General features: G+C 53.4%; 1 protein-coding gene across 2 annotated transcripts in view; it reads right to left on the bottom strand.

The window, feature by feature from the left end:
* The window catches only part of RIPOR1 (RHO family interacting cell polarization regulator 1), a 1,579,345-nt gene that overhangs the window by 1,550,930 nt on the left and 1,027 nt on the right, over positions 1 to 27,388 (bottom strand). The window lies entirely within an intron of this gene.

Below are 27,388 nucleotides of genomic sequence, written 5' to 3'. Positions count from 1 at the left end.
TGTGTGTGTATGTGTGGTTGTGGTTGTGTGTGTGGTTGTGTGTGTGGTTGTGTGTGCGCGTTGTGGTTGTGTGTGGTTGATGTGTGTGCGGTTGTGTGTGTGGTTGTGTGTGTGTGTGGTTGTGTGTGTGGTTGTGAGTGCTTGTGTGTGTGGTTGTGTGTGTGTGGTTGTGTGTGTGGTTGTGAGTGCTTGTGTGTGTGGTTGTGGTTGTGTGTGTGGTTGTGTGTGTGGGTGGATGTGTGGTTGGGTATGGTTGTGTGTGTGGGGTTGTGTGGGTGGGGTTGTGGTTGTGTGTGGTTGTGGTTGTGTGTGGTGTGTGTGTGTGTGTGGTGTGTGTGGGTGGTTGTGGTTGTGTGTGTGTGGTTGTGGGTGTGGTTGTGTGTGTTGTGTGTGGTTGTATGTGTGTGGTTGTGGGTGTGGTTGGGTGTAGTTGGGTGTGGTTGGGGGTGTGGTTGGGTGTGTGTGGTTGTGTGTGTGTGTTTGCGGTTGTGTGTGTGTGGTTGTGTGTGTGGTTGGGTGTGTTTGTGTGGGTGTGGTTGTGTGGTTGTGTGTGTGGTTGTGCGTGTGGTTGTGCGTGTGGTTGTGTGTGTGGTTGTGGTTGTGTGTTTGGTTGTGTGTGTGTGTGGTTGTGTGTGGTGGTTGTGTGTGTGGTTGTGGGTGTGTGTGGTTGTGTGTCTGTGGTTGTGTGTGTGGTTGTGCGAGTGGATGTGCGTGTGGTTGTGCGTGTGGTTGTGCGTGTGGTTGTGCGTGTGGTTGTGCGTGTGGTTGTGCGTGTGGGTGTGTGTGGTTGTGTGTGTGGTTGTGTGTGTGGTTGTGTGTGTGGTTGTGTGTGTGGTTGTGTGGTTGTGTGTGGTTGTGTGTGGGGGTGTGTGGGGGTGTGTGGGGGTGTGTGGGGGTGTGTGGGGGTGGGTGTGGGTGTGGGTGTGTGTGTGGTTGTGTGTGTGTGGTTGTGTGTGTGTGGTTCTGTGTGTGTGGTTCTGTGTGTGTGGTTCTGTGTGAGGTTGTGGTTGTGTGTGTGGCTGTGGTTGTGTGTGTGGCTGTGGTTCTGTGTTTGGTTGTGGTTGTGTGTGAGACAGTAATACTAAAAGCATCTAAAAAATAAAGGAACACAAACAACGAGTTTGTGGAAAGAGAAAGTACGTAAGTCAAACGGGCTCAGCAAAGCATTAACACAACAGCAAAACAAACAAGATCACTTAGCGAAGACTGAGTGCTGATAATGGATAGACACAGCCTATCATCTTAACAGTTCGATTGCAGCCAATGTGCACTCAAACCTGCCCCCTCCTTGTGAGTTGCACCCCATATTTCATGAGTTGTAACTGCTGCAATCACCATAGCGCTTTGAGATCTAAAGCGTTACATAGGTCTAATCGATTAACCAGTCGCCAACATGCTGTGCTTTTAAAGAGAATGTGCCAAAAGTTTCCAGCTTCCTCATCATGTCCTCATGAAAGCGCCAACGAAAGGACTCGCTGTGCTTTTAAAGAGAATGTGCCAAAAGTTTCTAGCTTCCTCCTCATGTCCTCATGAAAGCGCCAACGAAAGGACTCTCTGAATGGTGCAACGGACATGAAGCAGCCGCTGCCATCAGAAATAAACACTGTGAACGTTGTCCAATTTCACAGTAACATTTCCTTAATGTTCTTTAAGTCACAAAACAGTAATACTAAAAGCATCTCAAAATAAAGGAACACAAACATCAAGTTTGTGGAAAGAGAAAGCACATTGTAAGTGAAACGGGCGCAGCAAAGCATTAACACAACAACATGTTCTTTGATGTTTGATGTTCTTTGAACGAGAACATCAAAGGGGCGCCGCGAAAGTGATTGTGGGCGCTTAATGAGCATGACGAGGTTTGCCAGCCTCTGCTCCTAAGCGCGCGCCCGCGCACATGCACTGTAGCTCTATGGTTGCCGTGGTAGCATTTTTTTGAGCCCTCACAAAAAGTCTCGCAAGACCAGCGCATGCACTGGGTCAGGCGAGATCTAATGAAAAAAGGAGAGGGGGCCAATACACACCCGAGTCGCAATCCATTACCAATTTCAATCTTCTGGGATAGACATCCCTCTGTGTCCAAGATTATCTGCGCCCAGTTACGAGTATTTAATACTTGTAATAATCTAAGTAAATCTCTAGGGATGTCGTAGCCAATCAACGTCTCCCACAGTGTCCCACGGTCCACCAAATCAAATGCTGCGCAGAGGTCCACAAAGCAGCAAAACAAACTTCCTCTCTGCTCAATGGTCTTCCGCGCGATGGACCCGAGTGCAAAACAGTGGTCGATCGTTGAGTGACCCTCCTTGAATCCCCCCTGTTCTGGAGGCACCACATGTTTATCTTCTGTCCACTCTTTCAGTCTCTCCAGAATTATTTTGGCAAAAACTTTTTCGCCTATATCTAAGAGATTAATTAGTCGGGCTTGTTATGTCTCCTTTCTTATGGATGGGTCTTATAACTGCACCTCTCCAGTTTTCTGGAATTATGCCTGTGTTCAGTACCACCCGGAACATTTTTTTGAGGAAATCTGCCCACCACTCTGGCCTATTTTTTATAATAAAACCAGAAGTAGTATGCAGTTCCTAAAGAGTGATGCAGGTAATGGTAAGCGATCAAGGGGTAACAGGGTATGGATATTAGGGTGGGAAGGAGAAGTAATTCCTCCTTTCGGAAAAGAGACCCTCACACACCCAACAAGCAGGTGTCTTGCTTCATCATCGGGTCTTGCTCCTTAGGGGTTGCAATACCCGATCAGGCGCCCGTGATGGGGCCGTCTTGGCAGAGATCTTTATTCCCAATGCCGTTGGATGTAATGCGTGTGAGGGCCCTAGTAGATATGTAACTAGTGTAGGTGATGTATAGGAATGTGAGGATAAAACAGGGATTAGTGATCCACTTAGAACAATTTTTAATGAGTTGTGGTCACTACCCTGATTAAAACCAGAATAAAACGCACATTCTCACTCTAAGGTATGTGAGGATATGTGTTAGTGAAAGAAGGTCAACATGTTTCTTGCCTATTATCTATTGATGGCAATTCCTCAGGACCAGACTTCAAACTACCTACACTTTTTTTGATTTTGGTCAAGACCTCAATGAAGTATAAATGTCGACCACGCGTACAGTACCTTAAACAAATGTGTGGTACCAGTTGATCTATACAAGACCTGCAAAATAAAACAATATGACAATATTATAACATCATATCCGGGACAAAGCGATGTATAGGATGCACCATTAGACATTCATGGTGTTTTACACGCGTGCTGAACACAGGTGAGCTGTGACATGCATTAACTGTGATCTGGGTCTGTTAAAAGCATTAAAAAGCAGCAGATAAAACAACAGAGCATACGTAGAAGACAACACAGCTGGTGGCAAAGCTGTGGAACTCACCCAGGTTGGGTCAATGGCTAACGGCATCGTGTACCGGGAGAGGTAAGCACTAAAGTGTAGTGTCCCGGTGAACAAAAGTAAGACAAAGTTGGAAAACCAGGTCCCATAGTTAGTGCTCAATTGGTAGCGCCAAAACCAGGGTCCAGCCTGTCAAGGGCCTCGGTGGCATCACAAAATGTAATTGTGTGCGCGTCATGGGGTAAGATTCCCAAACAATGGAGAGCGCTAGGTAGCGCTAACCAAGATGGCCGCACCGATGCGAGGCTCCTTGATGCTTGACCCCTCGCATCCGACCTACATCTGTTTAAAGCTGTCCTAGGAGCGATCCAGAGGTTACCGCTTAGAGAGGAGCTGCTGCTCTACCCTCGGTGCGATTTCCAGCTATCGGAGCCGAGATAGGAGGCCCGTTGGCTGCACCAGCAAGAGGGACGCACCCGGCCGGTTCCACGGCCGGCACTGCGAGCTACGTGTGCCCGCGGTGTACTGCGAGGTGCGAAGGCCGTGTGGCCGGCGGCGGCCAGCCATCCATCGCGGGAGCCTGCGGAGGGGAGCCCACGCCCTCCACGGACCTCAAGTGAGTTGGGGGGGCGCCGGCTGGTGAGGCGCCCCCAAAGCTGCCACGGGGTGGAAGCCCAAGATCTGTAGCGGCGAGGCCCTCTAATACGGGCGGATCGGCCCGAGCGGTGCGGGCCTGAACGAGAGGCCGGATCTGGCTTTGCCGTCGTTGGCGCCCATTCTCCGCCTACGCTGCCAGCTGAGGATCAACGCCAGCCGGGGGGGACGGCTCCCCCTGGCCCCCATCAGCCTGTCCTGTGCACCCGACGGGGGAACTCTTGTCCGGGCGATCCCAGAGGCGGTGACATCCCGCCGGACCCTGAGGGTGGACAGCGGCGGCCGGTGGGAGATGTTGATGTGGGAACCGAGCCCACCGCAACAACCTTCGCCTGGTGGGCTTTCCGGAGGGGGTCGAGTCTGGCCGAGCCGATGACTTCCTGGACGCTTGGTTCAAGTCCTGGATGCCGGCAGCTAGTTTGTCAACCTGGTTCGTGGTGGAGAGGGCGCACCGGTCGCTGGCAGCCAAACCTGCAGTGGGAGCCCCCCCCGCGCCCCTTTATTCTGAAGCTCCTCAACTTCAGAGACACTATCCTGCGGGAGGCGCGGGTGAGCGGCCCCTTAACCTTTAATAATCACGCCATCATGATCTTCTCGGACTACACCCGGGAGGTCCAGGAACAACACCGATCCTAAACGGAGGTGAAGCAAAAGATGCGATCCATGGGCCTCCAGTACCAACTCCAGTTCCCAGCCCGCCTCCGCGTTGTTTTCCAGGGCAAGACACTGTTCTTTGACACTCCCAGGGCAGCATGGACCTGGCTCACTGAGGAAAAACCTATGCGCCAGCCCGGACGGGTGTCGCCCAATACTATGCTCCAGGGCCACGATGCAGCCGGGCCCCTACGACCACGGCGCAGGAAGCGCACGCACTCCCGGCAACGCCGAGGCGCGGCAGTAGCTAGGACCCGGTCCGCGAGCATGTCAGGAAGAGGAACGAGAGACTCATCTGCCTAGTCTGGGACATCATCTCATGCAGCTGGGGGATCTCGGCGCCATCTGTCGTCTCTGCCGGATAGGTCTCCGACCCCCCTCAGCGCGCAAATAGACCTGTCAGACCTCTCCCGCAGCCCTACTATATGACTTTCTCTTTGTTCTCTGTATTCACAGGGGGAGGCGGCGACCTTGCCCGGTGGCGGGGGCGGGGGCGGTGGGCTCTGCAGTCTCCCGCTGTCGCGTAGAAACCTAGGACAGGACACTGGAATCCGTACTTCAGGAGGGGTCCACCACGCTCTTTACACCCGAGCGCCCATGCTTGGGGCCTTGTAATTGTTAGTTAAAGTTAGGGCGACAGATGCTTCCTTTCTTGAAGTGTAGGGTGGGGGGTGGGGGGGTCGGGGTTGGGTATCAGTTGGTTGTTCCTCCTTGGGAGGGTGTTTTGTTTGGTTTGGGTTTGTTCTCCACTGGGCCTCTCATGCAGCACCACGCCACAAGTATCGCCACGATACTCCATTCAGACACTGACACGCACTCCGCCGTCGCTCGTTTTCCGCCGCCGTCCGCTGGCTTCCCCTAGCGCGAGATCCGTCGTCCCTCTGGGGCCCACATGCTCCTTGTTCCCTCCCTGCGCACCCACGCCATTGGGTATCTTCCCGGCGTCCCCTGGCCGCTTCGCTCCCAGCGCGACCCGCTCCCACCGCTGTCATGGATGACCTAGCTCCCAAGGCCCAGCTGCGCATCCTGTCCTGGAACGTGAACGGCCTGTTGGATAGGCTCAAGCGCACCGCAGTCCTTAAATATGCCCAGCGCGCAGAGGTAGATGTGCTCATGCTTCAAGAAACCCACCTGCTTGGTGAGAGATGTCCCTTTCTGGCGCGCTATGGGTATGACCGGGTGTGGCATTCCGGGTTCTCACGCGGATCGCGGGGGGTCGCCATCCTGCTGCGCCGCTCCCTCCCCATTGTTTTTACCCGGGCGATCCACGACCCCCACGGAATGGGGATTGCCGTTTGCGGCACACTCGAGGGTAGGCCGATCAGCTTCCTGTCGCTCTACGCGCCGCCCTCCGGGCTGTCTCAGGCTTTATCTCATGTCGCATCTCTGCTGGCAACTCTCCCACTGGGCACTATTGTTATTGGAGGGGATTTCAACGCAGTCTCGACCCCGCAGCTCGACTCATCGGGACCGATTTCAGACTCCCGCGTCGCGCGGGCGAAGCAGCTGGCGGGTTGGGCGGAAGCTCAGGGCTTGTGCGACGCATGGCGGATCTGGCACCCGCACACACGTCAATACACTCATACTTCGGCCGCCCATCACACTCATGCACGCATTGACGCGATCTTCGTCCCCCCCGCTGATTGTGTAGGCATCCAAGACATCCGCATCCTCCCCAGAGGGATATCTGATCACTCTCCGGTCCTCCTGGGTCTGGGCCCCCCACCCCGCGTGGCCCGCCAGATGTGGCGCTTTAACACTTGGTTCCTCCAGGACAAGGTGCTCCGTAAGGAGGCGGGGTCTGCGCTGACGCACTACTATGGTGACAATGAAAGTTCGGTCTCCTCGGCGGGCACCCTTTGGGAGGCCTGTAAGGCAACCATTAGGGGGGCTGCCAAGGCGCACGTGGTACGGCACCGCCAGACGCAACTGCAGCAGCTCACCGCCTGTGAGGCCCGAGCGCTGCGACTGGAGCAATCTCTCTCTGAGTCCGGGGACACGGCCGGGACTCGGCAAGTGCAACGTCTGCGTGATGAGATTCGTCAACGGTCGATTGACGCGGCCAAGCTCCTCTGGCAATCCTCGCTGGCGAGGGTATACGAGTGGGGCGACAAGAACGGTGCGCTGCTGCATCAGCTGGCCACTTACCCCAGGGCATCGCGCATCATCCCGGCGATTGCCGACTCCGATGGTGTGCTCCAATCTTCCTCCGTGGCGATAGCGGAAGCTTTCGCCCAGTACTATTCGCAGCTGTATCGGGCCCGAGCACCGGATCTTTCCCTGGCCTCTCTGCTCGCCGCCAGTAACTTACGACTCCACCAACTTAGGCAAGGAGACTGGGAGGGTCTGGAGGTGCCCATTTCTCCTGAAGAGATCGGGGATGCGATAAGGCGTACGTCCGCGGGGAAGACCCCGGGACCGGATGGCTTCCCCCAGGAATTGTATGCCACCTATAAAGATCACCTGGTTCCGAGGCTGTGTGATCTCTTTGTGGAGGCGGTCGAGAAAGGCTCCTTCCCTCCGGAAGCCGACATAGCCACGATTGTGGTTCTGCCCAAGTCTACGCCGCCACCCATTGATAGAGTGGCCTACCGGCCGATCTCTCTTATTAATACTGACATCAAGCTTTACGCGGCAGTCCTGGCCCAGCGGCTCCGGCCCTTTTTGTCGTGCTTGGTCCACCCGGACCAATGCGGTTTTATGCCGAACCGGGACACTCGCCACTGCCTCCGTCGCCTTCACGTGGCCTTGGCTCACCGCCATTGTTTACCTCCATATCTCACCCTCCTGCTCGCTGATTTCGAAAAAGCTTTCGACTCGGTTGGGTGGCTTACTTGTTTGACGTCCTGACCCACATGGGTTTCGGCCCCAAGTTCGTGGGAATGGTACGGGTCCTTTACGCACGTCCCCGCGCCAGAGTGTTGGTTAACGGGGTGCTGTCGGGGCCATTCAGGATCGGCCGGGGGACGCGGCAGGGGTGCCCACTATCGCCCCTTCTCTTCGCGCTTGCGATGGAACCCCTTGCTGCCCTGATCAGAACTGACCCTTTCCTTCAGGGCTGGGAGTGGCCGGGCCTGGAGGCGGACAAAATCGCCCTCTATGCGGACGACGTCCTGTTGTACCTTGGTAATCCGGTGCGCTCGGGACCGCGCGCACTACAAATCTTGGGCTGCTTTGGCCGCGCATCTGGCCTCTACTTAACCCCACGAAAATCGGTCCTTGTGCCTCTGCACCCCTCCCGGGAATGTTTCGAATGGCAGGACACTATTCCCCTTCGCCGGTTGTCCTTCAAATATCTGGGCATCTGGGTCTCCCTTCTCCCGGAATTGAGCTGGGCGCTTAACGTGACCCCCCTGGTCAAGAAAGCCAAGGTAGATCTGGCGAGATGGCAATCGCTCCCGCTCAATCCGCTGGGGAGGGTGGCCCTATACAAAATGATGATTCTCCCCCGGTTCCTATATGTGCTGCAAAACACTCCCCTGTCCTTTCCAAGGTCTTGGTTTCGCGAGCTGGACGGGATGGCGACAAGATTCCTTTGGGGTGGTGGGAGACCACAGTTGGCCCTGTCGGTATGCCGCCTGCCCACCTTTGATGGGGGTCTGGGCATGACCAATCTCTACCTCTACTACCTGGCCACCCGCCTCCTGGTTGTCCATGATTGGTTTGGGGGGGGATGGTCCGACCCGGCCTACAGAGTGGAATTAGAGGACCTGGGTTTCTCACGTATTCTGGACCGCCTGTACGGCGCCCCCGTCCCCGCCTCCTGCCCAGACATCACCAAAGCGATCTTCCTGGCTTGGCGAGCGGCGCTTCGCCACAGCCGGTGGACCGGGAAGCTGACTCGCGCCACCCCCCCTATGGCACGGGACATGGTTGCGGGAAGTTGCAGAGCTAGAGGGTTTTAGATCATGGGATCTACTCGGCATTTCCCAGCTGGGAGATGTCTGGCGGAGGGGACGTATGTGCTCATACCCAGAATTGCAAGCGCGCTTCTCCCTCCACTCATCCCAATTTTATAAATACCTCCAACTGCGCCACGCCATACGCACTTACATCCCACTGGACATTAGGCTGCCAGATCACAGCCCCCCGGAGATCAGGTCATGCTGGGCAACCTGGGGAGGGGGGGTATTTCCAGGATCCACCGTTCTCTTATCAACAATACCCCCATGTCCCGGGAAGGCCTAAAGGAACGATGGGAGGGATGGGTGGGTCCCCTGGACGGGGCCGACTGGCGGGATGCCCTTATGGCCCCCAGGCTGGTGACGGCCTCCGCCAAACTGAGGCTTATTCAAATTTACTACCTCCACAATGCCTACCTCACACCGGCTCGACTGCACCGTGCGGGCCTCTCCGCTGACGCAGCTTGCCCCCGTTGTGGCTTTGAGCCGGCCGACTTCATCCACATGGTGTGGTCTTGTCCGGAACCGGGGGGGTACTGGAGGGGCATAGAAACCGAACTCACGGAGGTCTTGGGGTGGGAGGTGCCACATGACCCTAGACACACCCTACTGGGCGTCACTGAGGGCCTGGATGGCACACGCCCGGAGAAGTTATTCCTTACGACAGCGTTAATGGTAGCGAAACGTGACATTGCAGCGGCATAGAAGCAACCGCAACCGCCTAGCTTGGCCAAATTGAGCACCAGAGTGGACTGGTGTGCGACACAGGAACGGACTCTCTACCAGGCAAGGGGCTGCCCCAAGAAATACCGAAGGGTCTGGGGGAAATGGTTGGGCAATGTAACATGTTAGACCCGGCCTCGTGGCATGGCCATCCCTGTCCCCGCACCACATATCCTGACCCATGCACCTCATGCAGCCCCCGAGCACACGGCCTAGCCGATCCTTCCCACCAGAACACACACACACACCCGACCCGGACTTCCCCGTCCGTGGCCTTCCTCCTTTCGGCCTCCGAACTTGTGCTTGAGCCCTGCTGAGTGACTCGCGGCTCCCTGAAGATCGTAAGACCTCTGAACTTGTGCTTAAGCCCTGCTGAGTGACTCGCGGCTCCCCGAAAGATCGTAAGACCTCCGAACTTGTGCTTGAGCCCTGCTGAGTGACTCGCGGCTCCCTGAAGATCGTAAGCCCTCCGAACTTGTGCTTGAGCCCTGCTGAGTGACTCGCGGCTCCCCGAAAGATCGTAAGACCTCCGAACTTGTGCTTAAGCCCTGCTGAGTGACTCGCGGCTCCCACAGACTCTCCTGGTCCCGCCGGACCCCGACGACGACAAGCATATCCCCCAGCTCGAGGATTGTGAGCTGTGCGCCGGGTACGCCCCTGCCTTTGATCCATATCCCCAAAGACTGTCCCGCTACCTCCTACCCCCCTCCGAGACTCTGTGAGCCCGGGCTCTACTTGTATATATTTGCCTTGCTGATCATAAAGATCCTACGACTCCGATTTGATAAAGATTTGTTCTTAAGAACTCACGGTGTGGCGGTGTACCTCGAGGGTTGGTCTCAGGATAGTCAGGGCCCCCTCCGGGCTCCTCTGAGGTCGCCTTCTAACATTGGTGGCAAGCGACGGGATTCGGGCCCATAATCTAGAGATCGTACCGTGAACGGCTGACGCACTACCGACAAAGATGGCAGAGGGAAACGCCATGAGTCTCACAGAAAACGACACCAGTACCGTGTTCCAGGCGGAACAACTGGAAGAATACACGCACAGAGAACTGAAGCAATTCTGCAAAGAACTAAAAATCGCTACCACTGGTCTCAACACCAAAGAAGATATGTAGAAGGCACTGAAAGCTTGGGTGGATTCTGGAGCCCCCCGCCCAGAAGGAGCGGTGGAACTCCACAACGAAGCTGGACACTCCCAAGGAGAATGCAGCAGCAACCAGGTGCGAAGCTTCGTACCAGACGGGGGCCTATCCCCGGAGGAACTCGCAGACAGAGAGAGAAGTCGCCATCACGAACTCGAACTGGCCAAACTTAAAATCGAGGGCGAGTTGAAATTAGCCGAGAAAAAGCTAGCAGTGGAACAGATGCGAGTACAAGGAGAACTAGAAGAGAAGAAACTCCAACGGGAACACGAAGGAAGGAGACTTCAACTGGAGCACGAACGCAGCTTGAAGGAAATCGAGCTAAAAGCAAAAAGCGAAGCGCGGCCCCCGGGAAACCGAGAGGCGGCCTCCCCGGCGGAGCAGAAGGTCCACATTCCCAAGGATGTGGTCAAAGAATATTACAAAAACGATGACATCCAACAGTGGTTCAGGGCATACGAGGTCGCCATGACCTCCCATCGGGTCCCACAGAAGGATTGGGGGGCCGGGTTGTGGGGACGATTCCTGAGCGAAGGGAGAGACACCCTGCTCGACCTACCAACCTCCATGCAGACCTCCTACAACCACATGAAAGAGGCCCTCCTCACAAGGTACGGCCTCACCCCAGAGATGTACCGCCAGCGGTTCCGGGACTGCAGGAAGATCCCGGGCACCACCTGGGTGGAGTATGTAAACTTCTTCAGCCGGGCATTCGATGGGTGGATCAAGGGCAGCAAGGTAACCACCCTAGAAGAACTAACCGACCTCATGTTGTGGGAACACCTGGCTGCGAACTGCTTTGTGGAACTACGCCAGCATCTGCTCGACAGCAAGCTCACGGATCCGAGAAAGCTGGCTGTCGAGGCGGATCGCTGGACCAACACCCGGGTCTCCCGGGGCCCCGTAGGAGAGTACCCCCGAGCCAGTCAGGGACCACCCCGCCAGAAAGGGGGGGGGAAACCAGGGAGGGCAGAGAGAGTCCCAGTCCAGTCCCCCGAAAACCCAACCTCCGCCTTTCCCGGCAACCCCACCAGCTGTATCCGGCCCACCCGTGAGACGGGGGCACCGGGTGACCATCACTTGTTTCCGTTGTCAGAAGCCCGGGCATTACGCCAACGACCCTGAATGCCCCATGGCCCCACACATCACCCCGACAGCACCCCCCGCTAGACAGATAGCCAACGTTGCACTGGGGGAGGAGGTTGAGGAGACCGTAGAGTGGGAACCCGCCGCCATGGCCCTAGTATCATTAGGAGATAGGGAAATGGTCCCTGGAAGTCTCCTGCCCTCCAACACGAAGAAATATGGGCAGCTCGTAACGATCAATGGCCACCAAGTAGAGGCCCTTCGTGACACCAGGGCCAGCATCACCGGTGTCCTCAGTCATTTAGTCAACGAAGACCAGGTCCTCCCCAACGTCTTTTGCCCGGTAATTTCCGCTGACAATACGGAAAGCCTGTGTAAGGTAGCCCTGGTGCCTTTTGAATGGGGAGGGGTGCTCGGTAAACTGAAAGTCGCAGTGAGAACCTCCCAGCCAGTCAACTGTCTCCTGGGGAACGACCTGGAAAGTTCCCCCTGGAAACAAGTCGAGCGCAAGACCCACCTAGGGATGATGGGTCTCCCTGAGTGGGTGTGCGCCACCACCCGATCTATGGCAGCCCGACTGACCCCCCTTGGGGAAGTCGAAGACGCCCCGACCACAGAAGACAGGATGGTCCCCGCCGAGGGTCCCCACATCCCCCCACAAGGAGGGCCGGTCGCCAGCGACGAACCCCCACCTTCCGACTCCGCACAGGTCACCGAGTTAGGCGATCTGCCCGAGTTGGCCCAGTGGCGCCACGAGGGGGGCCCCTCCCGAGAGGAGTTCTGCCGGGAGCAAGCTACCTGTCCTTCCCTGGTCGGGCCCCGGCAACAAGCAGAGGCCCAGGCCGCGGGCGACCAAACTGGAACGCACCGGGTGTATTGGGAAAATGACCTTTTGTACAGCGAGCAGAAGTCGGTGGATCTAGGATCCGCCCGGGTGCTGGTGGTACCCCTACGCTTCCGAGACCTCCTCCTGGGCTTGGCCCACGACGTCCCCCTCGCAGGCCACTTGGGCCAGGACAAAACCTAGTCGCCTCGTGACTCACTTCTACTGGCCCAGAATGAAAGCGGATGTAGAAGCCCACTGCAAGTCCTGTCCCACGTGCCAGGCTAGTGGGAAGAGCGGAGGAAAGCGCAAGGCTCCCCTCCAACCCTTCCCTGTCGTCAGTACCCCTTTTGAACGGGTCGGGATCGACATCGTGGGGCCCCTGGACCCCCCAACCTCCCAAGGTCACCGCTTTATCCTCGTCCTGGTGGATCATGCCACCCGATACCCTGAGGCCATACCCCTGCGCACCGTCACAGCCCCCGTGGTGGGCCGGGCGTTGATGGGAATCTTTTCCCGTATGGGTTTTCCCCGCGAGGTCGTGAGCGATCGCGGTACGAACTTCATCTCCATCTCCAAATACATGACGTCCCTGTGGCAACAATGTGGAGTGTCCTATAAGTTCACCACCCCGTACCACCCCCAAGGAAATGGCCTGGTATAGCGGTTTAACCGGACTCTGAAGGGGATGATCGCGGGCCTGGAAGAGCCCCTCCGGCGTAAGTGGGACGTCCTGCTCCCCTGCCTCCTGTTCGCCTACCGGGAAGTCCCCCAGAAATCCTTGGGGTTCAGCCCGTTTGAATTACTCTATGGGCACCCCGTCCAGGGGCCCCTCAGCCTGGTCAAGGAAGGGTGGGAGGCGGCGCCCCGAAACACCCCACGAGATGTGTTCCGATACGTCCTGACCCTCCGGAACCAGACTAGGAAGTTCCGAGAGCTATCCGAGGCCAACCTGGAGGCGAGCCAGGAAGAGATGAAGCGCTGGTACGACCAGAACACCACTCTGGTCGAGTTCCAGCCGGGCCAGCAGGTATGGGTCATGGCACCCGTGAAACCTTGCGCCCTCCAGGATAAATGGACCGGGCCCTTCAAAGTGATTGAGCGGAAGAGCCAGGTCACGTACTTGATGGACGTCCAGTCACCACGGGACCCCTCCGGGTCCTTCAAGTGAACCAACTCAAGCCTCACTTTGTGCGGACAGAACTGAGCCTCCTGCTGGCCACCGATGACGGGGCCGAAGAGGAGTCGGATCCCCTCCCTGATCTCCTGTGTACCAAACAGAAGGATGGCTCCGTAGAGGGAGTGAACCTCTCCCCCTCCCTCACTTCCCAGCAACGTGAGGATTGCCGCCAGCTCCTAGGGCAGTTTTCTGACCTATTCTCTCTGGTCCCCCAAGTCACCGACTGGTGTGTCCATGACGTGGACACCGGAGACAGCCCACCGGTGAAACACCGAGCCTACCGAGTCCCTGATCGGGTCCGGTCCTGCATTCAAGCCGAGGTCTCGAAGATGTTGACCTTGGGAGTGATCGAACCCTCAGACAGTCCCTGGGCCAGCCCCCGTGGTCCTGGTCCCGAAAGCAGCTGCCCCCGGTGTCGCCCCAGAACTCCGCTTCTGCGTGGACTACCGGGGACTCAATGAAGTCACCCGAGCCGATGCCCACCCCATTCCCCGAGCCAACGAGCTCATTGACCGACTAGGGGCTGCTCGGTTCCTCAGCACGTTCGATCTCACCTGCAGCTATTGGCAAATTGCGCTCACAGAAGGAGCCAAGGAGCGGTCCGCCTTCTCCACCCCGGATGGGCACTATCGCTTTCGCGTGATGCCCTTCGGGATGAAAAATGCCCTGGCCACCTTCCAGCGACTGGTAAATAGAGTCCTGGCCGGGCTGGAAAAGTTCAGCGCTGCCTATCTAGACGATATCGGGGTTTTCAGTTCCGAATGGAGTGAGCACCTCCAGCACCTCCGGAGGCTGCTAACCGCCCTGCGCCAAGCAGGCCTCACCGTGAAAGCCAGCAAGTGCCAGATTGGGCAAGGTTCGGTAGTCTACCTGGGGCACCAGGTCGGAAGCGGCCAGGTCGCCCCTCTACAGCCCAAGATCGACGCCATCCTAGCCTGGGAACCACCCACTACCCAAACGGAGGTCTGAGACTTTCTGGGCCTCACGGGCTACTACCGGAGATTCATCCGGGGGTACGGCAGCCTGGTCGGTCCCCTTACGGAACTCACGTCCAAGAAACAACCCAAGAAAGTGCAGTGGACCTCTGCCTGCCAAGAGGCGTTCGATGCCCTGAAAGCGGCCTCCGAGCATGGCATTGGGGCCGTCCTGTCCCAGGTGAATGACCAAAGCCTAGACCAGCCCGTAGCCTTCCTCAGCCGAAGGCTGTTGCCCAGAGAACAGAGATGGAGCACCATCGAGCGCGAGGCGTTCGCCGTAGTCTGGGCCCTCAAGAAGTTACGCCCCTATCTGTTCGGCACCCATTTCAAAGTCCAAACCGACCATCGCCCCTTGCGATGGCTCATGCAGATGCGAGGAGAAAACCCCAAACTACTGCGGTGGTCAATCTCCCTCCAGGGGATGGATTTCACCGTGGAACATCGCCCTGGTACTGACCACGCCAACGCCGATGGCCTCTCCCGGTTCTTCCGCCTCAGCGAAGAGAACCCCCAAGAAGATGGGTAGTTCTCTCCGGCTTTCAGCTGGGGGGGGGACGCGTGTTAGACCCGGCCTCGTGGCATGGCCATCCCTGTCCCCGCACCACATATCCTGACCCATGCACCTCATGCAGCCCCCGAGCACACGGCCTAGCCGATCCTTCCCACCAGAACACACACACACCCGACCCGGACTTCCCCATCCGTGGCCTTCCTCCTTTCGGCCACACCGGGCCCGCGTGCCCACTTCATGCACCATAATGGCCGCCCGGCCCCAGCGCGACCCTGGCCTAGAGGCGCCACTCCGGCTGGAGGACATCGCACTCCCATTGGGATGAGAGAGGGAGGAGCAGTTTCCATCGCACCTCTGAGCTCCCCTGGGAAGGTGGGTTTCGATCGGCCCTCCGGCCTCCCCGAGGGCTGGCTCCACGCCTGCTGGGTGTCTAGGACTCCTCCCGACCCGGCCCTGAAAGGATCAAAAGACAATGGCAGGAAACCCCGACAAGCGACCCCCAGGTGACAAGACCCCTGCCTGCACAGACTCCGGACATCAAAGAGGAGTCGACCTATAACAAGGGGTGCTCTGGGACTATCCGGCAGATTCGCCTTTGGAAACACCTGAGCCCTGCTGAGTGACTCGCGGCTCCCTGAAGATCGTAAGACCTCCGAACTTGTGCTTGAGCCCTGCTGAGTGACTCGCGGCTCCCCGAAAGATCGTAAGACCTCCGAACTTGTGCTTGAGCCCTGCTGAGTGACTCGCGGCTCCCTGAAGATCGTAAGCCCTCCGAACTTGTGCTTGAGCCCTGCTGAGTGACTCGCGGCTCCCCGAAAGATCGTAAGACCTCCGAACTTGTGCTTAAGCCCTGCTGAGTGACTCGCGGCTCCCACAGACTCTCCTGGTCCTGCCGGACCCCGACGACGACAAGCGTATCCCCCAGCTCGAGGATTGTGAGCTGTGCGCCAGGTACGCCCCTGCCTTTGATCCATATCCCCAAAGACTGTCCCGCTACCTCCTACCCCCCTCCGAGACTCTGTGAGCCCGGGCTCTACTTGTATATATTTGCCTTGCTGATCATAAAGATCCTACGACTCCGATTTGATAAAGATTTGTTCTTAAGAACTCACGGTGTGGCGTCTCTTTGTCGTGTGGTGCCGAGTGTACGATCCTAGATACGAGATTCCTCCCCTGAGGAGTCTCCCGCCAGTGCCCGGCTACGATACCTCGAGGGTTAGTCTCAGGATAGTCAGGGCCTCCTCCGGGCTCCTCTGAGGTCGCCTTCTAACATACCATAAGCGTGCTGTTCGGGGGGAGGGGACGGGGGGAGGGTTTCGGGGGGGGGCGGGAATGTGGTGTGTTCTCATGCTATGTTATTGTATGATGGTGGTTCGAAAGGCTCAAAGTTTTTATGTTGTATCACTCAAAACAATAAAAACTTGTTTATCAAAAAAAAAAAGGATCCCCAAACAATATACTTAGAGAGCGGAAGTGGTGATTGCGAGAAGCAGCCACCACTCGTGCCTACCGGATACAAACGCAACACTAACCGAAGTCAGTATCTGTAATGCTGCAGGCAGGCAACCAGTAAGGCAGTCCCACATCCACACAATCCATCCTACACAGAGTCAAAACACATTGCCATCACGTGGAGCAGTGCTCCAAAACCCATGAATGAATACCAAAGGTAGATGCCTGAGCCACAGAACAACGATTATGGTGACCGATGCCTTAGTTCAGGGTCTCGCCATGTGGAAATCACCACGGACCCAGTAGCAAAGAGCCGCGGTGAGTGACTATCATGAGAGTCTGTCATGAGCGCTTTTGCACATCCCATGTATGGACTGCCGTTTGCAGGGCAGTATGCGTCGTCAAATACTTACAGTTACGATGTGTGGAACCTCCCGTATTCCTACCCATTTACTCTACCGGACCGGGCTGCTCTGGATGCACTGGAGTCTGTGTGGTTATACCCGGCCGGACGAGTGCGGGAGGTGGGACTTCTGGAAAGTAATGCAAGAAGGGGCTGTACCGCTAACTCCGCTGCATGAGCGCCATGTTGGGCTGGCCCCGAGTGGAAATTAGACACAAACAATGATATGCACAACTCGGGGAACCGGGTAACATCATCTACTTAAGTTCCTACGTACCGATAATTTATCATGTATTGTATCTTGTAGTGTGGTATTGTCCTAATGTGATGGCAACTCTGTATGCATCCTGAAGACCCCTAAAATATAATGGTGTACAATAGACTAACAGAGGGGTGTTATTATCCTACTTAACTGGCAACTCTGTATGTTTTCTTGACGACCCCCAAAATATAGATTGGTGTACAATAGAGTGACAGTGGGGTGTTCCTTACTAGGTTGTAGTGTAAAAAGGTGGTGTAGGTTAACAGCCCGTTTGTTGCCATGGTATGCGAATGTGGATGTTATATCATGGATATAGAAATCATGTGAGGAGACTCCAAGGTATAGCTTCATTTGGCCCATTCTTGTCAGTGGCTAATCGCAGTACCAACATTGTTCAAGGTGGAATAGCGATTACTTTGACATGCCTGGGTGTTATTCCAGAATGCCCCATTGAAATGAATCAGGGGCATGTTGTTCGTGGTGGTAGTGTGCTGTCATCTTGGTTTTTGTTTTATTGCATCTGAAGTTGCTCTTGTGCTCCAACATGTGTGTTTTTATCTGCCTTGTGGTCATTCCTATATATAGGAGTCCACATGGGCAACTCATTATGTAGACACAGTTGGGTGAGTTGCAGTTGGTGTGTGTCAAAATTTTATAATCACTGCAGGGAGATTATCTGGGCCCGCAGCTCATGTCAGAGTGAAGTTCAATATTATTTTTTTCACATTGCTAGCGAAAAAGTGTACCTTAATCTCTTCTCCCACTCCTGGCCACAGTTTTGAGTTTAAACTCTCTATATCTTTCCAGTTTCCATACATTTCACCCAGGTATGATATCCAATCTGCTTTTGGTACCACACAGGACAAAGAGCCCAAAGATTTACCTGAGCTTTCTTGAACCAATTTCCAGAAGCATTTGATATCTATGGATTCTATCACAGTTAACAGTTTAACCCAGCAGCTCTCTTTATAAGATCTTTTTTTGTTCCTTACTAACGTTTTGTAAATTCTCGTTTGCTTTTGAAGTTTAAGGGACAGTTCAACATTATACTTAACTCGGAGTCTTCTTTCCCATTGTCTAATGCTCACTTTAGCTCTACGACATTCTTCGTCAAACCAGTTCTTCTCATTTCTTTGTGGACAGCCTTTCTTCCCACACCCTGGTTTGCAATCTTTAATATTTACTCTTAGACATTGTACTTATTTGCTAATAGAATTTTCAAACCAGGTGATGCCATATATTGGCGGGATGTTCTCCACCGGGAGCATCTGCTGGACCGCTAGTAATTTTTCAATACTTTCCTCCGATAAACGGGTTGTGAGGCGCCTTGGGTCATTTACCTGAACCTGTAGCACGGTGTCGCTACATTTTTCCTCTAACCCATAAATTTCTGTTCTCAGAGGATAATGAAGGGGGTAGTGCCCATTCATACCACTATGCCAAGAGACCTGCCTGTCTTGTTTTGCCCCACCCCAGTTATGGCCCCTGAAGGTTCTAGCTGCACAGGATAGCACACCCCCCCTTCAATGAGAAACGTTGCTTTGGGAATCTCAGAAAATTCAGCAGAGCATAACCACTTTTGAGCAGATAGCCTCTTGTAGGGGGCAGATATTCCAACCTCTCTCACACAACAGGTCAAGTACCTCTAATTGCTTGCCTATTCATGGATTCTCTCAACATTAAGACTTCCTTTTAGCATGTTGCTTAATGGCGGGGAGCCTTTGCTATGTGCACTGTGCATGTGTAACCTAATATTCCCTTGCTCCCTGCTGTGTAATGACCCTAGTGTCAAGGATACATCCTGCAAACCGTAGCCCTCCGAGCCCTACTCACTCTCTCAACCCTGAAACCCGAACTTGAAACAAAAACAAAAAGAATGTTCCTTTGCATGGTAATGGACATACCCGAGTGCCCTAACTACTACTGATGTCTGGATCCCTAATGCAGATTTTGGTTGTTATAGGCAAACATGGATCATGTGTGTGTGCCATGACACAGGCCTGCTCAAGGGCTTGTTGGAAGGGATAGGCACCCAAAGTGCTACCCTTAAAGTGGTGGAAGGCTCCTGCCTTAACAAGGAGTTAAGCACCATGCATGGACTGGTGGCAGTATACTTTGTAGCGATCAGTAGGGGTGAACAGGTCCTTTTTAACCAGTCAATAGAGCAAGGCCTACAGGCTCACTCATTTTAAAAGTTCCACTGCTGTGTGCTTAACTCGCCAATGACTTACACCGGCTTGGTCTGAAGTGCTGGGCAGCACAGGAGTGGTGTATCTGCACTTGTCAGGGCTCGGGGACGGAGGAGCTAGTAGAGGCGCAGCGTAGGCATAGGACCGACAAGAAGACTGAGAACTACACCTCCCAGGTCACGGAGGCAAGAACTACATTTCCCAGACTCCTCGTGAATGAATGAATGAATGAATGGAAACTTGTAATCGCGCTACTTAGCCCGAAGGCATCAAGGCGCCTAAACAAAACAGTTCGAAAAAGAGGCAGATCGTATCTAAGCGTAGGCCTTGGCAAAAAGCCAGGTCTTAAGGGCCTTCCTAAAAGCCAGAGCCGATGGAAGAGATCTTATCTCCAAAGGCAGGGAATTCCACTGCCTGGGAGCAAGAGTTGAAAAAGCTCTACCTCCCCACCTAGCCTTACGTATCCTGGGCACTGAAAGCAGAAGTTTATTTGACGACCGGAGAGTTCTGGGGGGAATGTAGGGGACCAGCAAATCCTTCATACCCCCAGACCGATTGGTTGCCAAGGCTCTATAAATCAAAGTCAGGGACTTAAAGGATATCCTGGACTCAATAGGGAGCCAATGCAAGGTCCTTCTTGCCTGATGAGTCTTGGCCCGTTTAGGCAGGTCCAGGACCAGTCTAGCGGCAGCGTTCTGCACCATCTGTAGACGGGTCACCAAGCCCTTATTGATGCCCAAATAAAGAGCATTGCAATAATCAAGTCTGGACCCAATCAATGCCAGGACAATTTGTTTCCTGGCCTGGAAAGACAGATAGTGCCTGATCCTCCGTAAGATGTTTATCAGTCCCCAGCAGGTGGAGATGGTCCTGCTTACCTGTTGATCCATCCTCAAAAGGGGATCGATCAAAACGCCCAGATTTTTGGCCAGGGTCGACGGTGTAGGGCACACCCCCATAGAGGGCGGCCACCAATCAGCTGACCAGAAATCCTCCTTTCCCCCGAACACCAGAAACTCTGTCTTATCCCCATTGAATTTCAATGAATTACCCACCATCCATTGAGCGACTGCCTTCAAACAGTTTTTAAAATTGGAGGCAGCCTGGATAGTGGGTTGGGTAAAGGACAGCAGAATCTGTGTGTCGTCAGCATAGGAGATAACCTCCATCCCAAAAGATCTAATAAGCCTGGCCAGTGGGGTAACATAGATGTTAAAGAGGGTCGGACTTAAAGCCGACCCCTGAGGGACCCCACAAAGCACAGGAAGGGATGGAGACAGAAAATCCCCCAGCTTTACCCTCTGTTCCCTCTGATTAAGAAAAGATGTCAGCAAACTAAGTGCTGTGCCCTTGACCCCGATCTCCCTCAGCCTTGATGTTAATACTGAGGGAGACAGGGTATCAAAAGCAGCCGAGAGATCCAAGAGGATGAGGAGAGTAGTCAGTCCCTTATCAACCCTAGTGCGAATGGTGTCGAGCACGATAGTAAGGGCAGACTCGGTACTGTGTTCTCTCCTGAAGCCGTGCTGCGAGTGGTCCAGCTTATCATGGGCTTCCAGAAAATCAACAAGATGCTTATTTAGATGGATTCCAGCATCGTGCAAGCCGCGCGTGGCCTACATAAGCTCTGCCTACCTGAAACACGGGGCTTGTCACTCTGTGTACTTCCGGGTCTCAGACGGAGATCCCTTGGACTTGCCTACCACTACCGAAGCGGGACGTTCAGCCCCGAGACGAACCTCTCCACTTCCAGGAGACTCCGCGGGCGTCAGGCCCGTGTTCACAGCTGCCGCTCTCCACGCGCGCTGCAAGGAGCGGATAACCCCCGAGACATTCCGTTGTGAGCGCAGCCCCCAGTCCCTGTGTGAGAGGCTAGTGCGTGGTACGCACTCGCCTATCCGGTGGAGACGTGCGCTGCGCATTGCGAGTTTTCTCGCGCTTCTCTCCCGGACTACCAACGACTACCCCCCCTTGCATCGCGGTGACGACCGCAAGCCCCCAACAGACAGAGAGCGTGCTGCTCTCTGTTCCCTTCCTCCCAGACCTTTCTCTTGGGCGCAACCTACCTACCGAGCCGACTCCCCAAGGACACCCGGGATAAGCCGGTAGTCGCGCTTGCCGAGACACGCTATCCAGACTTCCTGGTGAAGTAACCAAGGAAGGATTCCGTCTTCTCTCACGGCATCAGCAACCCCCGCAGATAAGTACTATTAACAATTCTACAGAACAGTACTGAACTATTAAGTGTGTTTACCAACCTGCCGACCTATGAGGAAAGCAAAGACTGGTCAGTGTAAGTGTACAAGCGGGGGGGGGAGCTCAGAGAAGGGGAGGTAGGTGCAGAGCGCGCGTCTGATGTGTTATGTGCTTCTGTCCCACTTGCAGGGCCTTTGGGGTGGACCTTACCAGAGATTGTGTATCTAGCAAGGACCTCCCGTGCCAGAGCCTGCCAGCAGTAGATTATTTTCGTTTTGGTTCTTTTATCCCCTTTTTCCCTTCCCCCTAGAGGTGTGACATACATGTGGTGTTTCATGAGCACGCAGGGGTGTCACCCCTGTGGGGAGAGGGTCTATTAGCAACGCATCGTTCCTGCTGTACCCGGCGGACCGGTGAGTCAAGACTCTTCCAACGTGATAGCACTGTGTTCATGTGTGTCCAGTGAAGGGGACAATACAGGGATACTGCAGTACTGTGCAGTGTGTGCATGTTGAATGCATGTGCTGGGGGTATATATACCTATGTGTACTGCAGTATATAGGTGATGTAGTGCGTGCAGATTAATTGTGTGTGCAAGGCAATTGTGAACCTGCGAGTGATATAATACATGAAGGGTGCAGTCTGTGCATGTTAAATGCATGCGCTGGGTTATGTGTACTTCTGAGGGGTGCAGAACATAGAGGGAGGGCCCTGGGTTCTATTTTGGGAGACCAAGGCCTGCATGGTGAACCATGAGGAGGTAGAACAACTGCTTTGTGCATTTATGCATTCCTGTAAGCTGGGCGGGGCACACACACACTGGAGAGGGGAGAGAAGGTCTTCCTCTGCACACTTCACAGGGTGCTTTTTGAATCAGTGAGAGGTCACAAAGAAGGGACCTAGGCAGGGCTCATAAGAGAACCATAAAGAGAAGGACTGGGGCACTGGTCTTACCTTCACTAGCCATCACTGTGGCTAACATCCAGGTGTGAACTCTGGTCACTTTAATGAACAGTGTTGTGGAGCTACCTGCTGTGGATTCACTCCTGCTGTGACCAACCGCTTTCAAGAGGACAGACGAGTAGGCACTTCAAAAGAAGCAAACCCCCAATATGAACGTCAAAGACCAAGTCTCTATATCACATTTGGTGTCTGGAAATGGACTATATGTAAGGAAGGTTGAGACCTGAAAAAGCAGTCATATGCAAAGCAGCCAGACAGGGTTACTGAGGAGGGGAAGCTCTGCAAGACTTCTGCCTGTGGCCAGAACTGGGGGCAAAAGCCTACTAGTCTCCCTGCTGAGTTAGGGGACATCACCAAGGGAATCCAAGACCACCTGCCCTGGAGCCTGGAGCTCCACTGACTGCCTGCTTGCCAAGACCAGTGTGCCCTGAGAGGAAGAGGAGAACGTTGGAGGAGCGAAGTCCATTGGGGAATCCTGTTGAGTGGATTCCCATTGCGAGGTGTGAGGTAACAGCTGCTGCACCAGCTGTGGTTGTTGCCGGTGTGCAGGACAAAATCGGTGACCCCCTTATGCCAAGAGAGGGCTGCGGTGAAGTAAGCCGTTGTGAACCCTGGGCCGAATAGGCCAGAGTCCATGTGCAGCTAAGGATTGGCAACCCTGTATGCCAGGAGGGGATGCTGTGAGGACACCTGTTGTGCTGAGCGATTCGGTGCCCATGTACAGTAGAGACACAGTGATCCCGTATGTCAGAGGGGGCTCACCGGACCTAGCCAGAAGTATGTACTGTCTCAAATCATTTGTCAGAGGAGCGAAGCCACTGTGGGAACACCTCACTTATCTACCTCCCGACAAGGAATCATCATCAGGAACTTCTTGTTAACTTCCCCCTCATCTTTGGAGATACCAAAAAGGCTCACCTGCAATGAAGAGCCGCGATGAACCTCTGGTAGCCGCAGAAGCGCAACACCGTGGGAAGGAGATTGAGATTAGTGAGGGCAGCCCACCTGAGCCGTGTGCAGTGAGCACATCCAGACCAGCCGCTGCTATTCAAATGTCCACAGAGAGGGCATGCTCAGGAACTCCAGACCCTCCGAGTCTGCCGGTGCAGGTAAGACTGAATTCGGGCAAGTCGCCCCAGGGGAACTTGCTGGCTAAAAACGCGCAACAGCACTGGAACTCTTTTGACAAAGATAGGGCTGCTGCAACCTTTAGAGATGCTGTTTGGAAACAGCAACTCTGAAGGTGGCAGTGGCTCTGTCTTCTGCCACCTTCAGAGTTTCTTTTTCCAATTGCTATGTGTTCATGGCAGGCTGATTGCCCCTTCTTTTTGGGTCTGGTTTCTAGGTTGCTGGAAGCTCACAGGTTTTGTGCGCCAGCAACTGTGAGGGCCTTCCCACACAACCTCCAAGGGAGAACTTCTTGTTCAGAGCAGTCAGAGGTGGACCATCGTAGTGTTCCTGCAGGGTCACAGCACCTCTATACCCTCTGCAACTCACTGTTCTCTCAGGTGTCATGTCATAATCGAAGGCCGATATATCCAGCCCACAGTGACCTTCATTGCTGTTCACCAGATAGCAAACCTATCCTCCTCCTGCTATCACATCACATCTCGCTTTAGGCCTCCCTCAGCATCTTGGGCTCTGCAGGGTGCATTTGCCGGGATCTTCTCTTTTTGGGCCCTTTATGCGTTGAGCACTCCCATGAGGTCTCAAGGCCCAACGTCTCGCCTGTTGTCCAGGACCCTGAGTTCAGCAGCAGAAGAAGCATAGTTTGGGTCCGGCCCCAGTCAGTCGCACTGCCTGGTATCCAGCGCCACCCTGGGCCTCCACCTAGAGGGCCACTAGGTAACCTAATTTTAGGGCTCTGCAACTTGCTGCCATATATCATCTGCCTGCAATCCCTCAACAGCAATCTGGATGGCTCGCCACTGGCCACCACAGACCTTGCCCACACTTTGAGGGCTCCAGACGGTCATAGGCGTTCATTGGATGCTGACAATATCAGGGGGACAGCGAAGGTCTGGAGGCGCACATCCACTCCACTGCCCCAGTTAGACCCCCCCATGTACGCAAATTTTGAACACTTGCCTTGCACTGCGAAACTTAAAACTTAAAGCCATTACTTTAAATTCGATTGATTAGTGAAACAGCTCCCTCATGGTCATGTACAAAAGAATTGCATGGTTCAGTTGATCATGAGAATGCTGTATGACTCAATGTAACAAATTTCCAAAGACACACATATACTAACACGAAGTAGGGATACAATACTAGGGCACGAACGAGCATGGAGGCACGGATACTGGGTCGCCTGCACTATATCACCAACTCTGACACATGGAATTTTCCAGTAGGGGGCATCAATACTTGTACATGAATACCAATAGGGGGGCAATGACAAAACTACTGACACAGATATATTGACACATACACAGTGACACTGATACTAACAAGGACATTTGAAAGTCCATCTCTGTCATTGGGACACACCCACAGATACTATGAGACACCGACACAATGGTGAAAACTGGAAGAATGACAAATAAATTGAGATGGGGCTGTTGACTTGGGGACACCTAAACGAGGACAGTGAACTGGCAAGGGGATGCTTGTAGACATGGTTACACCAATATGGGGACATTAGCATTTGGACACTGATGAGGACAGAGAGACAGGCATTGTGTCTCACTTTGAGATTATGAGACTGACACATAGGGAAATAGACAGAGGGCCACTGACATGGGCAATGATACTGGGACAAGAAGACAAAGGGATACTCAGTGCATGGAAACAAAGACTGGTCCAGAAAGACAGCCTGGGAGACCATGAACACTCAGAATATGGACATAAAAACAATGAAGTCTATAGTCCAAACTAAAAAGTAATATTCTTTAACAGCCCTCACCACCAAGAAGTCATAACACTAGCAAATGCTGCTACTCAGCTAAAAGTGCAGCTTTTATAACTGTGATAACGCAGCCTGTCAGCTTCCCACACAATGGGTTCTCAGCCCTATCCAAATTAACCATAACCCATATGCCTCCGTTAGCTGCGTTAACAGACTACTCCTTTTTGGCTTACAGCACTGGGCGAAGGGCACATGGTTTCTGCTATCACAGTGCCAATAAGGGGAGCTACAATAAGAACAGGACTGGTATTTTGAGGAGAAGAGGGTCTCTTTCCTTCATTAGTTAAATCTTATTTATCATTGAAATTGCACTGTCTGCCACTTCTCCACTCAATTTCGAAACACTATGAAAGAAGCCACAGGCAGTGGAAAAGACCAGCATTGAAAGAGTGTCTCGACTCAAAATGTATCACTGCTGCTCAGTACTAAGGCATGAGGTCCAAGTGCTGCTTCAGTTGGAAAAAAAATGAAGTGGAGTTGCCCAAAGATTTTCTTAGGAGCTTACCAGCAGGACAACCCATATGTTGGGGTTGCTGAATATGCCTGGTTTTGATTTCAATATCATGCCTTACTTTCCACCACCCTGAACTTGGTATCTCTCTTACTCTTGCAGGTAATTTATTCACCTCCACTTTCTTCCTATAATTCTCTCAGTCTTTCACACCCTTTTGCTCTGGGTCAAACCCTGATGATTAAAAATAAGTCTGGGTCTCTAAAAATGGGTGGCGCTGCATAACCCCTCCAACCACACACATAAATTAGGCACTGCAAGGTTCCAGAACAATGGCTCAGTGGATGCCTGGCTAGTCGATTCTTCGGTGATTAGAAGAAGTGCGCTCATCAAAACTGTCAGTTGCTGAAATGGGACTTCTCTCCCAACATCTTATACCTGCCATGTCTACATGTCCTGCCGAACGTTCCATTGGGGTCTCAACTGCAGCACCCTGGTATATCCACTGCAGTGCTCAGTGGAAGTGGGCCAACGGCTCTGTACTCATAACTAAGTGTCAATGTATACAGAGCTACCTTTAAAACCCATTCAAGTATCAATGGTTCCCAGTAAGAAGTGGCCAGAAGATGCAGTATTTGCCACAATTTTTCCGAAAGGTGTCTTGACGGATAACACACAAGACTTTGTACAGCTGTATGTGTGCGCTCTTCAGTTTTCAACAATTTTTACAGGCGCTTTCAAAACATCACTGGACACATTTCTTTGACATTCTCAATATTAATTTCTTAATGTGCTTAAAAAAACACAGTTTCATAGCAATTTTCAAAAACAGTTTTAAAGGTAAGATAATATTAATAGGAATCAAAATTCCTGCACATATAGCTTGCTCTTTAAAATCTCACTATTTTGTACCATTATTAGGTCGAGTCTGGGCAGCACATGCGCTGCTCTGCGAGCCATGCTGTATCGGAGTATGAACTTGAAACTCTCTGCCAATATTTGTCATTGGCTTGTGTCATTGTCCTTCATAAATGCCGGCTTCTAATTTGTTAATAGGCTTTAGTCCCTCCTTAGTACTGTCTTGTCTTCATTTGTAACCTGGCCCTTTTACTTGGGTTGTTACACAGTAGTCTTATTTATTCTGTAAGCACTATTTTCTTTCGTGGTTTCTCTTAATGCAGGCACTAAATGCGTTCTGCAACATTCAGCGTGCCATGAGCCCTTTTACCAGGCGCTTACATTTAAAAAAAGCATTTGTCATGTTCACAAATAAATGCTTTTTTTGGTAAAAACAGCCAATGCCGCGTTTTCACTTTAATAGCAGCCGTGGACCTTTCTTTAGACAGGCTCGTCTAAAGAAAGGGGCGTGGCCTCTATCAACGTAAAAGCGCAGAATGGGGCACTTGTAAACAACAAGCATTTGCAATCCAATAAGTCTTGCATTTTAGAAACTTTGACCTGTGTTGTACTTTATTATTGCACTTTGCAGTTCAAAATTACGCAATTGCGAGACCTATTGCATTGCAACTGCTTCTTAAAAGATACTGTGGAGC

Source organism: Triturus cristatus, chromosome 12 (genome assembly GCF_964204655.1).
Source record: "Triturus cristatus chromosome 12, aTriCri1.1, whole genome shotgun sequence".
In the NCBI taxonomy this organism is placed as follows: Eukaryota; Metazoa; Chordata; class Amphibia; order Caudata; family Salamandridae; genus Triturus; species Triturus cristatus.
Note: the sequence above shows the minus strand (reverse complement) of the source record. Positions and strands in the feature narration are given on the sequence as shown.